Below are 14,166 nucleotides of genomic sequence, written 5' to 3'. Positions count from 1 at the left end.
GACTGGGATGAGAAATGACAAATATGATTGCAGTTAAACTGTTAACACTGATAAACAAAAACTCTTCCATGTAATTAGGGTTTATAAAAAATCAAAAGTTTGCATGGGAGGTAGAACAGTATTAATTGTTTTTGTAGCATGCTTTGAGGTTTATAACATCATGCCTGGTGGTAGAGAAAGTAGATAAGAGAATGCTATTTACTTTTTCATAACGTAAGAACTAGGGGTCACCAAATGAAATTAAGAGACAGTAGGTGTAAAACAAAGAAATGAAAGTATAAATTCACACAGTGTAGTGTCAACCTGTGGAACTCCTTGCCAAGGGATATTGTGAAGGCCAAGACAATGACAGATTCAAAAAAGAACAATAAAAATTTGTGGAGGATAGGTCCATCAATGGCTGTTCACTGGGATGGTGTCCCTAGTCTCTGTTTGCCAGGGCTGAGAATGAGCAACGGGATGAATCATGTGATTACTTGTTCTGTTCATTCTCTCTGGGGCAACTGCACTGCCCACTGTCTCAAGTCAGGCTACTGGGCTAGATGGAATCTTTGGTCTGATGCTCTATGGCCAATCTTATGCTCTTATAAGGTCTGTGAATCGTCTTACAAAATTATGTTAATGTACTGTGTAATAATATTCCAAAAGGCTCTCATTTATAATACTACTAGTGTAGCATTTGGGATCATAGTTGTAGCATTCTGCAGTACTTTTTTAATAATAAAGGGAAAAGACAAATTATTATATTATCAAATTGGAATATAATGAGTTATACACATTTTTTAAAAGGAAGTCTTATTTTCTGATGCAGATTAGTGTGACTTGAGCATAGAGACACAAGGAACTCCAAGCTCTTATTTGCAACACAAAGGAATTCAAAATTTTCTACTAGCTATTCATGGTTCTGCCACAGATTTGCTGCAGGGTCTTGGTCAAGTCACTCACTTGATTTCTATTTATTAGCACATATGTAACATGGGGATAAAATGTTCATTAATGTTTGGAAAATGAACCAAGAACTGGATCTTAAAATTGCCATAGTAGTGTAAAATATATTGTCACAAGCAGCTGATTGCCTAAGAAACAAATGCTTGTAAGATAGCCCTAGTGCTAAAGAATTGGCAAAAGAGAGACTTGCAAGAAGAATCATGGGAAAAATTATATGCAAAGTTGTACATACAAATTATATGAACCTTCCTTCCTCTTTCCACCCTTCCCCTCCCCCGGTCAAAGAAGGTTATGAAATCATCTTCACTGCACATGTTTAAAGCTAATCTAGGCATCAGCCTACAAGGGATGGTTTAGGTATCGAAACTTGTGGTCTTTGAATACTGTACTTGGTTTTTGTCAGTCCTATACATCACATCTGTTCTTACTTTTCACTAAACATTGTCAGCCTGATTTTAAAATTCCAGGAGCCCAGGCATGCATGTAAAAATACACACACAATTGTGTCCGTAATTTTTATAGGGAATTACTTGTAAAAATTAGCAATCCTGAAGGCCAGTAAGAAAGCTGACATAGCCTAGCCCTGAATGAAGTACTTTTGCCAAAGAGGAACTGTCCACCAGTTCCAGAAATAGCAACTGTAACAAGCAAACACGCAAAAATACAATAGTGGTTAAAGTTTCTTGCAACAGGAAAATCTCAGAAATCAGTTCTTCTTTTAAGGTTTTTTTCTAAAGCCTGTATAGAATGAGTATGGGCTGAAACAGACACAGTGAGGGGGTTTTGCTGTTTGCTCAATATGCACTCGGAGTGTGAGAAGAGGAAGAAAGTGAAACACATGGCATTAGTACGTAATATGAACTTGGCCTGATACAGCGGAGGCAGATTGTTCTTCTGACCAGATGACGGCTGGATGATTATGTTTCAGAATTTCAAGTAGCAGTGGTAGCATTAGTATTATTAGTAGACATCTTTTTTAAACTATTGCATCAGCTTCTAGGAGGAGAAACTTCCCCTTCACTATTTGAGATTATGTGGTTGTTCCTTTTATTCCTTTTAAATTATTCTGCACCATTTTTATTCATTGTATTTATATTTATTTATTATGTTTATTGCAGTAGTGACTAGGGACCAACAAGGATGGGGCTCCATTATGCTAGGCACTGTAAGCTGCTGTTGGGTTGCACCTCAGGGAAGAGCTGCATTACAGTAGCTGAGAAGTCATGTTTGATAATCAGGAGCTATGGGAAGACCTACGGTCACAAAATGTTACCCTGCTCATCAAGTGTGTGTGTTTGTTGCCTGTCACCATTGCACATCGCATGCTTCAGGTGTATCTATGCTTGTCGAAAGTGTTATCATTCACTTTCCTGTCTTACCCCTTTAAATGATAGGAGCCTTCCTGCTAATGTGCTGTGACGCCTCCCATTTCTGAGAGCACTTTCACTTTCTAGACGGCTGCTGACATAAAATAAGGCAAACACATGATGCTTTTGGGGAGAATTTACACGGGTTCTTTTTCCATTTGTTTTCCTTGTTTTGCCTGGGTGACTTGTTAGATTAGATGTTTACTCTTTATATATGGAAGAACATTAAGGAAGAATCCAGCCAGAGCAGTGACCGCATCTATGGGACATAACCCCTGTCTGACCATTCACTAAAACCGGAGGGTGGCTTGGGCATGGAACTGGTCTCCTCAGATGGTGAAGGGGGTTGCTGACATGTCTTCTGGACAGAATGTGGTGCATTGTGCCAGACAGAGTCTGAGATCCAAATGTTCTTAAATAAAAATCAATCTAAATCAAACACGAATGGCACAGAAAACACATCTATGCCTGTGGTTCCTAAGCCTTGCCTCGGTGAGCCCAAATCATTCAAGTTATTACATATAAGGTGCACACATCACATTAGTGCACACTCAGGCAGAGTCTCAGGCCCCCTCTTGGTTCATCTCAGTGTTGTGGACCTAGTCTACGCTACCGCGACCTGTTAATCTAAGTTATGCAACTTCAGCTATGTGAATAATGTAGCTGAAGTAGATGTACTTAGATCTACTTACTGTGGTATCTTCACTGTGATAATTCAACAGCTGACACTCTCCCGTTGACTCTACCTTCACTTGTTCTGGTGGAGTACTGGAGTTTACAGGAGAGCACACAGCAGTTGATTTAGCCCATCTATACTAGACACAATAAATCAACTTCCGCTGGATCGATTGCTGCTTATAGATCCGGTGGGTAGTAAAGACATGCCCTGAGTATCAGCCCTTTGTGCCCTGAGTATCAGCCCTTTGTGCCTGTGAGCATCAATCATGCAGAGAGACCCCATCTCCTTCTCTCCTAGGAATCTCTCCTGCTGTCTATGCAGGCCTGTAAATTATATCTTTGATCGCTTTGAAGAGGTCAGGTTTTAACCAGTATTGTCAGCTTAACTATCTTGTTCCTATTTGAATAAAACATGGGACTCCAATGTCTGTGCAGGGGCAGTCTCCTGCAAAGTGGGTTAATCTCCATTTTTCTTGGAAAATAAGGTAGATTTCCACTTCCTATCTCTTAAGGAACATTAATGCAAAATCTTCTTGGAACTTGCATGGGTGATTCACCCGCTTTTTCCAGAAACAGTGGTTTCCTTTCTTGCTGGTGCTGATTCATTAGTAAGTAGATGTGTCTCTTTTTGAAATGGTTAGAATGCTTCCCTCTCCCAGGGCCTCTCTGTCTTCTTTTGCTGATGTTTCCAAATTTTCAACAATCCTATTCATATCAAATATGACTTTTCGGCTGACACAATTTACTCCGTCACACAAGTACTGCCCAAGCCCAGCTTCTGCTTATGAAGGACAATTTGGGTCATCTTCAGGAAACAGGGACTTTCCCAAGTCCCCCATTTTTGTTTGTCCTTAACCTTACTCAGACCCAGAAGGTCCTTTGCTTTGTGTTGATCATTGTCATATTAGTGCCAAGAATCCAGGCTATGCTACATCCAAGGAAAGAGTGACTACAGTGAGAGGTAGTATTGGAACCAAATGTAAGGGACATGAGTTTAATGCAATGCCACAAATCTTTGAACGGCTTAGTAGTAGCAAAGTGCTGGGCTTCATTCGAGGTAGGTAAAATAGAACGGATCTGAAGTATGTGAAAGGATAGTTCATAAGGGTGAATGGTGACAGCACTTGCCTGGCTTTACAGATGATAGGCAGTGGTCATGATTCTTTAATTACCCATTTGTAAGCTCTCTTGTGCAGCTTCAAAGCTACAAACCCTGGCACAACTACTGATAGAGCACGAGCATCTCTCTGTGCACTCTTTTGGGGGCAGGGATAACACCTTACTATGTGTTTATGACAATCGAGTTCCAGTGTGACTGAAGCTTCTAGGTGCCACTGCAATACAGATAAGGGTGCAAATGGTCATTTCTCAGTATCTGATCCCTACCACCATGCGAACAGGCTGGTATGGTAATGCAAAGGAAGAGGAACTCTCAGCAGTTCCCTGCAGACTGTTCATTGCACTTAAGCGAATAGTATTTGAGAAGTGAAGTAAATTTACTGTAAACTGCCCAGAGGCACTAGAGCCAAGTCAGCACATTGTGAATATGGTAGTAACTAGATTCACTCCCTTTTGCCATGCTTAGGGAGGAAGTATATGTGTAGCTTGCTTGGGCTAATGTTGAGTACCTCTGCTCAAGGGCCATACAGGCAACCGGTCAAGGCACAAGGGCCACACCTTTGTGTCCAAGAAGAGCAAGCTGACTACCCAAGTAGTGCAGTCAGAGATGACTTCTCCACTGGGTGCTAATTTTAACGCATGATCTTGTTGAAGCATTTCACCCAGGGCAGGCAACAGACGTCACAGGGACATGGGCAAGATGGAGGTGGAGGGGGTGGGCACCAGGAGGGACGGGACCTCAGGCAGAAGGGGCAGTGCTGGGACTACTCTCCCCCAGGCAACCCTTCGGTGCTGGGCAGCACACACCTCTTAGGATTCCTGATAATGATTTAAAGGGCTGGGGGCTCCAGCCACCACTGATGCTGCTGTAGTAGCAGCAACGGCTGGGAGCCGCAGGCCTTTTAAAATTGCAAGGCCCCCTTTGTCTCTCCCCATTGGTGGGCCTGATTACATCAATGTGAAAAGTCACTCTGATCAAGATAAGAGCAGTACAGGATGGGACACACGGGTTTCATCTACCCGTTAATCATGATATGTGGCAGTAGGGACACATTTTAACACTCTGTGGACCACCCACAATGTCAGGAGTCACATTGCTACATCTAGCTATTGAATTCTCTTCACTCAAATGGCCTCAGGCATATAAAGCACTTTAAAACAAATAGTACAGGCCAAAGGTGCTCCGTGACAGCATCACACCATTGTGTGAATCTCTGTGCAAAAGCATCATAGTAAATGCCATTTTGCATCCTTCACCACTTGATACTCAGTTCTGAATGTTGTAGCTCTACTTCTTGGGTTCCACCCTCACTCTTCCCCCTTTCCCCATGGCACCTCCTGAATAGTTGATCTGCAGTGGGCTGGGGGGAAAATGGGGGAGAGAGATGCTGAGAGAAAGGGGGAAGGGCTGATTGCTGGGGACTGCTGGCAGGGGGATAAAATAATGGACTCTAAAAAAGCAACTGTATTTTTATTATTCTCTTTTGACTTCCCTCTCCTGCATATTACAAATAACCCTTTTAATAATCTCTGTGAGATTTCTGCAGTCTTTTTCACCTTTCACTTTTTCTGGGGCTCATGATGAATCACAAATGAGTCAAATGTGATGCAACTGGAAAAAAAAGGCAGATGTGATTCTGGGAAATACATCAAATGTAAGGCACCAGTTGTTCTGCTCTGCTTGACACTGGTGAGGCCTCAGCTGAAGTACTGTGTCTAATTCTGGGTGCTACACTATTAGGAAAGATGTGGGCAAACTGAAGAGAACACAGAGAACAAGAGATAGGCGGTTTAGAAAACAGGACCTATGAGGAAAGGTTGCAAGAACTGGGTATTATTCTAAAGAAAAGACCCATGTGCATGTCCACGGGGGAGCTGGAGGTATAATTGCCAGCTTGGGTGGACATAACAGCACTAGCTCTGATTGAGCTAACACTCAATACTAGGAGTGTAGCAGTAGCAACATGAGTGAGAGGATGGCCACTGGAGAATGTATATAGGGCTTGCACTTTGAGGGCCATACCTCTTGTTTTTGTACAGAAAGAGGTCAGCTTGGTCAGAAAGAGGGAAATTACATGATGATCAACTGTTTTGTGTCTGCAAAGGGTAGCACAAGATGTAATCATTTTGTTTGTGGCAAAGGAAATTCAAGTGAGATAGTAGGAAAACTTTCTGCCCAGACAGATATTTAAGTCCTGGAACAGATTACTGAGGGTGTGTCTAGACTACAGGATTTTTTCGAAAAAAGTGGCCTTTTTTCGAAAAAAACTTCCCCTGCTTCTAGACTGCTGCTGCATTCTTTTGAAAGTAAATTGAAAGAACACGGCAGTTTTTTTGACTGCGGAAAACCTCGTTTACGAGGAAGAATGCCTTTTTTCAAAAGTGCTCTTTTGAAAAAAGGCACTATGTAATGCAAACTGTGCTTTTTCAAGAGAGCATCCAGACTGCCTGGGTGCTCTCTTTCGAAAAAGCGGCTTGCTTTTTCAAAAGTACTGGTTGTAGTCTAGATGCTCTTTTTCGAAAGAGGTTTTTTCAAAAGTATCTTTCGAAAAAGGCTTGCAGTCTAGACATAGCCTCGGGGGAGGAGGGTTGTACAATTATTGTGATAGGTGGTGTTTAAGAAGAGGTTAGACAAATATCTGTCAGGGTGGTTGAGGTATACCTGAACAGAGTGGGGGATGGACTAGATGATCTCTTGAGGTTCCCCACAATTCTGATTCTGTTGTTCTACTGAGAGAGAGAAGGCAGGTCCAAACAGGTTGGGCTCTAGATATAAGAACAATGGGTGTTGCTGTCTGTGCTGTCAATGAAGAAAAGAATACAACACAGCTTCGTGGTGGTGATATGCTAGCTGGGACACCCCATGCCTCAAATTAGCTGTGGTGTGGCAGAAAACAGTGATGCTTAGTCACGAGGAGCAACCACACATCAGATGTCTCATACTGTCTTCTCTTCACAAATACACATGCCATGTTGACCAAGAGTATGGCAGGAAACTGTCACAATGTGGTTAGAATTTGAAATGAGGTATTTTTCCTCTTGTATTTTTAGATGTCAAGCTCTTGTTGGTTTTTAGATGGCAAGTTCTTTGGGGTGGGGACTGTGCCTTCTGTTGGGGTTGTATGGGAACTAGCACAAGAAGGATGACCTTGTAGTTAAGGTTCTGATTTGGGTCTTGAGAGTGGGGTTCCGTTCATAGGTTTGCAACAAATTCCTGTCTGACCTTGGGCAAGTAATTTAACCTCTTTGTGCCTCCGTTCCCCATCTGTAAAATGGAGATAATAGTATTTCCTCCTCCACTTTTCTTGCCTTCTTAATCTATAAGGTCTTCCAGGCAATGACAGTCTTAAGTATATTAAGGGGAGCTGAATACTCTTTTGGGGGGCTGATTGATGATGTTATAATATTTATACTGATAACTGTGAAAGCTTCCACAGGCATATAGAAAAGTGCTATTTGATAATCGTTAACAGACCGGTTTTGCCATTCACCCTGTATTTCTAAATGGATAGTGGCAACAACTCACTTGCTTCTGTGTTTCTTCATGGTGAGAGGTAAATGGGGTTGCTTGCTCATTTTTCTGTACTGGCATAAGGGCATGTGAGAATACGTAGTGCAACCTCCTTTCATTTGGCATGAGGCATGTGAGAACAGGTTTACATCTTTCATAAACTACCAGCCTGGTTGCTTGGAATCTTGGGAAATATATTCTCCAGGGAGTGCCCACAACTGGCTTGACCTTCTGAAATGCTAATGCGTGGGTTATGCTGGGTTGCTGTTGCTGTTGCTGTGCTGGTCACAGGATATTAAAGAAACAAGGTCTGGGAGGTTATATCTTTGATTGGATCACGTTCTCTTTGTGAAACAAAAGACAGGACTATGCAGCACTTTAAAGACTAACAAGATGGTTTATTAGGTGATGAGCTTTCGTGGGCCAGACCCACTTCCTCAGATCAAATAGTGGAAGAAAATTGGCACAACCATATATACCAAAGGGATACAATTAAAAAAAAAGTAAACACATATAAAATAGACAAATCAGATTTTAGAACAGAGGGGGGGAGGTTAAGGGAGGAGATTAATGCCTATGAGATAATGATATTAGACATTAACCTCTCCCCCTCATCCCCCCTCTGTTCTAAAATCTGATTTGTCTATTTTATAAGTGTTCACTTTTTTTGATTGTATCCCTTTGGTATATATGGCCATGCCAATTTTCTTCCACAATTTGATCTGAGGAAGTGGGTCTGGCCCACGAAAGCTCATCACCTAATAAACCATCTTGTTAGTCTTTAAAGTGCTGCATAGTCCTGTCTTTTGTTTCAGCAAGACCAGACTAATATGGCTACATCTCTATTACTCTTCTCTTGGTGAGAGAGACAAGCTTTTGAGCTTACTCAGAGCTTTTCTTCAGAAAAGTTTGTCTCATCAACCAAAACTGATCCTATAAAAAATATTACCTCTCCCACCTTCTCTCTCTGCTGTTTCTTTGCATTGTTTATAGTAGGCCTCAGCTGCATAGTTCAGATCCAGATTTCAGTCACAAATAACTAATGATAAACTTCCCCAACTTTTGGTAGGTTTGGGTCTGTGGCTTTGGTATGACTCTTTCCAGAGGAAAATACAGACCAGTTATTAAACTGAGTTCCAGGTTCACATTGTGAGCCTTCCTTCCCACCCATGTTCTGGGCTATTTGGATCTATCCAACATCTTGGTTTGGCAAACACGCTTGTGTCTTTATTTCCCTAGTGTTAATTATTTATTCTTTGACATGGTTGCTGTGCATGCCATACCCTTTCAAAGAGATGTGGTGTTTGTTGTTTTTGGTACGCCCTTCACTTTAATAAAATTTTTAAACAGCAAAGGGTGTGGTGCAATGGACTACAAAGTGCTCTTTTGAGACAAATGCTACAGTGATATTGAGGCTACATAAATCTTTCTTTAGCACTTGAAAGCATCTCAAGAAGTCACATTTTTACTCTTCATTGGAAATAAGTTGTCATTTCCACTGCTTGATCCAGACACATTGTCAAAGGGGAAATGAATCTCTTGGCAGATGTGTGCTTGGTCTAAACCAGTGTTTCTCAACCAGTGGTATGAGTACCGTTGGGGGTACATCACAACTGAAACTTGGAGAAAACTGAATTTTTTGTTCTAAGTTTTACAGTGCTTTATTATATTTGTACTTTTTACACCCAAAAATGTCATGACTCGCCCAGCTACGATTAAGTTGTTTAAACAAATGTGTTGCAATAGTAGAAAATGTTTTGTGTGTGTCTGAAAACTGTAGATACTGGGGATGCTTACAATTTTTTTTTTAAAAAAGGGGGTACTTTATTAAAAAAAAAAAGGTTGAGAAACATTGGTCTGAACCAGATTGTTTCAGTGTAACTGGAAAGCTCTCTCCTCTTTTAAAGGAAGGCACTCAAGTTCCCTAAAAAGAACAGAACATTTATTCAAGAAGTACTTTAATTAAAAAGACAGAAAGACATGCCACCCTCCCCCCAGTCCACTTCTGACAGTTTGCATCAGAGTTTTTCAGTCTGTTGTGCGCACAGGTTCTGGAGATAGATTTGATATCCTTGATGAGTGAGGTAATTTATTGACAAAGCTATTGATGATGGAAGCCTTATCCAGATAGAGGTGCAAATTCTTCCTTAGTACAACTCCATTGAGTTCAGTAGAATTACTTCAGGAATAAATTTGCCCTACATCTCAATCCTGTTGCTTTGGGCCAATTTGCTGTCTCCATTCTGCATTATGATTGGCTTCTACAGACATGGTAAGCACATCCAAAAACCTGTTTTAGCTAAAGTTAAAAAAAATCCCCGCAACCTCCTTTGGCACTCAACCATATAGAAACTGCAGCAAGAATTGACAAGAAGAATACCATCTTCCATGTACTTAAATATGGCAGAGGGCAGCAAATGATACATATCAGTGATAAGCAGAGCAGTATGAATAAGTATTTGGCTTGCTGGTCAGCTATGGTAGGGAGTGGAAGGAGCAGATAGATCTGAAATGCAAAATAGTTTTTAGTAAAACAAAAATTGAAAAAAAATTCAGGTCGAACAGGATGTTTTGTTTCACCCCAAATGGAATATTTAATTCCAATTTGGGGCATTTTAATTGCTTTTCAGTGGAAAGCAAAGGACATCTGGCAATGCTATTCCTAAAATCACCAGAGGAGATGAGGATGCCCCCTGTCATGTCCTATAGATAAAGCACTCACCCAGAATGTGGTCTATTGGATCCAGATCTCCACTATGTCTCATTTGGAATAGGGACTTGAACTTGGGTCTCCCACACTGCAAGTGAGCACCTTGTTATGGGATATGTTGGTGTAGGTCTCGCTCAGTCTCTTCTATTGGAGCACTTCCTCTGTGTATTAATAATTAAACATTAATTAGAGCAGGAATTGGAACCTGAGTGTCCCTGCTTGCCAGGCAAGTGCTCAGGCTATAGAGTCATTCTCACTATCGTTCTGGCCCAGTGAATAAACAGAATGGAAATATTTAGAGTAGGAATACAAGAATGGAAGCGTGTCCAAGATGTTCAGTTTCAAAATATGATCCTGCTACTCAGGCCAAAGGCCTGCACGGGGATAAGAATACAGGACGGGAATAGGGAAGCGACTGATTTGGGACAAGGCTACTGGGTGCTATTGATGAAGTAAAGAATGTGATGGACTGTGGCTGGAAGAAGGGAACTAGGAAATTTTCACATGTCCTCTCAATTTGTAGGTGTGTGCCCTGAGGCCACAGTCAAGTCTCAGCCATTGGGAACTCAGAGAACATGGCTAGGTCATCTGCAGTGTGCATGGGAAAGCGGAGCATGATATGCCTTTTAACTGTACTGCTCTATGCCACTTAATCCTTCAGAAAATTTGTCTTGTACCCCCCTTCTGCAGTGTCTGCTGCACAGTGCTTCACTTGGAGGGAATGACATAAAGAAGAACTAAGAGAATGCAGAAATCATTGAGATGGTGGAATGTAAAGATGATTCATTCTCTGTCCCTTTAGATTTCTGCTTTTAAAGCTTCTCTCTGCCTGAAGCTTATCTTAAAACACAAAAGTGTAGTATACTCCTCTTAGAGTGACTTCAGTGCCTACAGTTGACAGCCAAATCACTGGAACATATAAAAGAGGCAGTCCCTTCCCCAAAGCATAGATTAAATATAACAAAGGAAGTCAGATAGCAGGAGCATAGAGGAAAGGGAGAATAAGAATTATAGAAATAAGACGTGGTGGCCATTTTACTTACTTGCTTTGCAGAGGACTTGGAGATCCTGGGTGGGAGAGCTGGGGGTGATATACCTGCGTAGGAGGGACTGCGGCCCCACGTTCTCCTGCTCCTCTTTCCAGTACGCTACACGAGCTATAAATATCTTGCTTGAATGGTGTACTTAAGCATACCACCCTGCTTGCACTGCTGATAAAAGAAAAGGAAGATGAGGGAGGATAGAGCTACAGCACGGAGGAGTAGCAATATGATACTTCTCTAGTGCCTTTTTTGCTCTCTCTCTCTCCCCCTCTGTGCCCACTACATGTTTCTCATCGGTTCATTGGATTGGGCCCGGGGAGGAGGGGAAGTTTGTCTTCTCTAAATCTGGGGCTAAGCCTCTGCCAATTGATCTTTCATTAGGCATTGGACCTTTTGTTGAGAGCACTGCTTAATAGGCTTGGGTGCTATAGATGCTTGTTTTCATTAACTCACTCTGTAGCTTTGCACAGCTCCCGGAAGGGCCTTCCTAAATCATAACATGTCCTATTTTCCCTATCTGGAAAAGGGGAATACCTGATTTTTCAGTTCTCACAGGGCAATTATGAGAATTAATTATCTTTATAAAGAAATAGATACTGAGTCATTCTGTCAAGAGGCGGTCTAATATCTTAGCCATCAAACCACAATGCCACCTTTTCAGCATTGTTAGGGATGTGGCAAGAGATAGCTAAACAATCTTACTGCCTGAAAACACTGAAAGACATATGCCCTCCTTTATCAAAGTAAACCACAACAGGTTTCATTTTTCAAAGGAAATACAGGCCAAGAGGAGTCACAAAAAAGAGACTGAAATGGAGCTTAATATTGGGCTTGTTGCAGTAGTCAATATGAAATGTTATGGCCTGTTTTATGCTGGAGGTCAGATCATGTGATAACAGCTATAGCAGACTTTGAATTCTGAGTATTCTCCTTATAATTAATGGAAATAAAGACTCAATTAGGTTTTTAGTGCTGATGTATGTTGTATACATTGAGCAAGGCAGATTATTTTCAGACTAGGCAAGAAATTTAAAAATGCATATTAGTGTAAGCAGTCACATCTCCCAGTAATATCAGGAGGGGTTGTGCCTGCTCATGTCAGGTCTAAATTTTGTTTATTTCAAATGTAGAGATGGATCCAAACTGGACTGTTTTCCTTCCTTCCTTCCTCCCTCCCTCCCTCCCTCTGTCTTTGTTAGTTTGGATAAAACAGAATTGGGATCTAAATCACCCTGATCTGACTACTATAGAGATGACAAAATCAGAGCCCTTTAATCAAAACTATCCAGCTCCTTAACTTTGTTGGCTTGGATACACTGAAACTTGGCTCTGAACTGCCTCTGATTTTACAAAACTGCTTTCAGTAATCCAACACCAAAACTCCTCACCTCATCTTGGCTTTCATTCTACATGTCTGTAAGGTAGCTAGTCACATTAAAGTACCAGCTTCAACTACATGCTGCTAATAAGTGCTCATTTAATTATGACTTAAAGTGAAAGGTCCCACCCTAGCAAGGGTAGGCTAGGTATTTTGAGCAATTGTACCTGGAGGGGAGGTGACAATTCAGTTTCAGAGCTGTATCTTGTTTTAGTGTGGCTGTTCCTGACAGATTGAGACTGCAATTATATTGTGAAATATGTATTCTTTCTGGAGTTGCTATAAACTTCATAATTGCTGTCTAATTACTAAAGAAAGAATATTGTACACTTCTGACAGCAGGTGTGTGTATTGCTTAATCTACCTCCATTATTGACTTGGGTAAGTGCCAACGGGTGCTTTACTAATTTCTTCCATTTGTGCAATATCAACATTGGATAGATTGTCTCCTGTGTTTTGAACATTTGTGTTTAGTAGCTAACAATAACAGAGCGAAAATGGAGTAAACCTTAGGGCAGGGGAGTCCAAACTTTTTTCAAAGAGGGCCAGATTTGATGAAGTGAACATGCGTGAGGGCCGACCATTTTGCCTGACATTCTTTGAACCATTAAAATTAAATGCAAATTAACTATTTTATGCAAAGTTTATTGCAAACGACATACTTTTCATTTCGTCACATGGATCACAAATCTAAACAGGTGTTAAATCACTCTGCCTTTCATATCTGAAGGCCAGATGAAAAAAAAATCCAGGAAGCTGAAATATATGTCAGGAACATTGTAAAGTACATTACATATTATTGGTAATAAAGGTTGTCTGTCAACTTTTAAGTTCAAAAAATATGAACAGGAACATAACACCAAGTATACATGTTGTGTCCAAATATATTTATAACTGATTTAGACCAACTGACATTAACTGAGATTTTACAATGTATTCATCTCAATACATATGGATTCGTTGGGGGCCTTAAAAGATAGATATTGCCAAATTACCTGTGGGGCCATATTAAACCGGAACACGGGCCGCAATTGGCCCGCGGGCCTGACTTTGGACATGCCTGCCTTAGGGAAACTGAAGAGCAGGGAGGCTGTATCTTCCTCCAGGTCAACTAGTGAGCCAGTGAGAGGACTGGCAATGGAACCCAGGTCTATGGGCAAAGCTGTCCCCTTCTCTGGGGCTGCACAGCATCTCAGAACAAAGGTCTTCAAATGCTTTAGAAAAGATCTAAACTGTCAGTAACATTTTGGAGAGGGAAAGGCAATGATTTTTCCTTTTCAGTTACTTTTAATGCTTGTGACAGGCACCAGTTTCGTAGCCCAGGAGACAGAAGTGCTCTGTTCACAGAAGAGTTTCAGTAAGCGCTAAGGTAGTAGAAGCCTCTGCATGCATCCAGCTAACTTGCTTCAACC

The 14,166-nt window shown here is 41.3% G+C and overlaps 1 protein-coding gene and 1 long non-coding RNA gene across 11 annotated transcripts in view; one reads left to right on the top strand and one right to left on the bottom strand.

Moving 5' to 3' along the window:
- LOC102457026 (uncharacterized) overlaps positions 1–14,166 on the bottom strand; it is a 34,582-nt gene that overhangs the window by 18,243 nt on the left and 2,173 nt on the right. For 6 of the 10 annotated variants that reach the window (XR_012902817.1, XR_012902816.1, XR_012902813.1 and 3 more), the window contains exons 1-2: positions 11,377–11,757; positions 10,346–10,494 (exon numbers count right to left, since the gene is read on the bottom strand). The gene's annotated coding sequence lies outside the window, so the exon portion shown is untranslated. Of the gene's footprint in view, positions 1–8,248; positions 10,130–10,345; positions 10,495–11,376; positions 11,758–14,166 lie in introns of those variants that run through there. The other 4 variants (XR_332010.4, XR_012902815.1, XM_075924766.1 and 1 more) reach the window with 4 other exon arrangements.
- LOC112545616 (uncharacterized) overlaps positions 12,935–14,166 on the top strand; it is a 47,565-nt gene continuing 46,333 nt past the window's right edge. Inside the window, exon 1 of the long non-coding RNA XR_012902819.1 lies at positions 12,935–13,135. This is a non-coding gene — a long non-coding RNA (uncharacterized LOC112545616). The remainder of the gene's footprint in view (positions 13,136–14,166) is intronic.

Source organism: Pelodiscus sinensis, chromosome 3, assembly GCF_049634645.1.
Source record: "Pelodiscus sinensis isolate JC-2024 chromosome 3, ASM4963464v1, whole genome shotgun sequence".
In the NCBI taxonomy this organism is placed as follows: Eukaryota; Metazoa; Chordata; order Testudines; family Trionychidae; genus Pelodiscus; species Pelodiscus sinensis.
The sequence above is the reverse complement of the archived record's forward strand: the minus strand, read 5'-3'. Positions and strand labels throughout refer to the sequence as shown.